General features: G+C 40.6%; 1 pseudogene; it reads right to left on the bottom strand.

Moving 5' to 3' along the window:
* Positions 1 to 98: 98 nt before the first annotated feature.
* Positions 99 to 933, bottom strand: part of LOC124892134 — a 1,252-nt pseudogene continuing 417 nt past the window's right edge.

Raw genomic sequence — 933 nt, 5'->3', positions numbered from 1 at the left:
ACTTACAATAATACAACGCCGTATTATTGTAAGTTCTCTGTTCCAAACATTTCCTGAAAGTAGATGACAAGTTTTAAATCTTAATGCAGGCATCGCTCTTTCCTTTGTCCTTCCCCCCTATTTTTGCCCTATCACTAGTGGTTACTCCCGATCCGAAGCACCCCTTTTCCATTCATAGAGAGATCTACACCACAATATTAGTCTTTTTGGGGTTAATGTTCTCAATGGTGAATCGATCATTTGATATCCTTTTCCTTATGCGACGGAATGGAAGAAAAGTAATGAAACCAGCGATGGCTACTGAATAACCTCCTTTTACTTTCTCAATAATAAAGCCTTTGACCTTTGTATTCGTTCACCAAATCTTGTTCAGTTCCATCCAAGCTCGGTTTTGTCTGAATCTTCGTGGAAGAAGAAGAAGCGGTTCACCAGCCACTACATCTGTAGATCCCACCAAATCATTAAACCTGGCGGCTACTCGCTCTTTGATCAGTGATTCACCGGCCACTAGATCGATGAAGAATCTCTCTAAAATCTGCTCTTTGATCAGTGATTCACCAGCCACTAGATCCAGGAATCCCACCCTATTCTTAAACCTGGTGGCTCGGTTGATTGGCACTCCTATAGGTTCATCTTGCATACAAATTCTGGGAGTCCCAAGTCCTGCATCCACCAAGAACATTTCTTCCCTTAAGCGTAAAACTTTAGATTGTAAGGCGTTTCCCCTACATAAGAAAAAACTGGAATTAGATCTTGGAAATAATCGACTCAAATAGATGCTCATCATAACCTTTCCTCTGATCAAGCTCATCATAACCTTTTTTTTATCTTCTTCTTCGTGTTCTATTGATCAGAAGCATCCAGCAGCGCCTCGCCGGTTTAGAATTCGAACACAAAATGGCCAAAGAATCAATTAGTAATATGCCTTCTATT

Source organism: Capsicum annuum, unplaced genomic scaffold (assembly GCF_002878395.1).
Source record: "Capsicum annuum cultivar UCD-10X-F1 unplaced genomic scaffold, UCD10Xv1.1 ctg44125, whole genome shotgun sequence".
In the NCBI taxonomy this organism is placed as follows: Eukaryota; Viridiplantae; Streptophyta; class Magnoliopsida; order Solanales; family Solanaceae; genus Capsicum; species Capsicum annuum.
The sequence above is the reverse complement of the archived record's forward strand: the minus strand, read 5'-3'. Positions and strand labels throughout refer to the sequence as shown.